Here is a 349-nt window from a genome sequence, read left to right on the forward strand (position 1 = left end):
GTTGTTTAACCGCACGTGCCAATATAACCCGAGCAAGCGGAAGATTCCAATATTGAACCGCGAGCGTAGCGAGCGGTTAAAAAAATGGAATTTTGAGCATTGCGAGGGTTTCAAGGCACGACGGTTAAACAAACACGAACAAAATACTTACTATAAAACATCGTACTAAATTAAATCTATCAGTCTATTCAATATTTATGATTCAAAATCATAATTTATAGTTAAAATTCTACCAGCCAGCTCAAGATGTCAAGTTGAATAAATTTGTATGAAATTACTCTGCGCTCTTGTGGATAAAATGCAGTTTTACTATCTGTTTTCGAATAGCAGTAAGCATTTATCAGTTGGT

This window comes from Leguminivora glycinivorella, chromosome 17, assembly GCF_023078275.1.
Source record: "Leguminivora glycinivorella isolate SPB_JAAS2020 chromosome 17, LegGlyc_1.1, whole genome shotgun sequence".
NCBI classification, from domain to species: domain Eukaryota; kingdom Metazoa; phylum Arthropoda; class Insecta; order Lepidoptera; family Tortricidae; genus Leguminivora; species Leguminivora glycinivorella.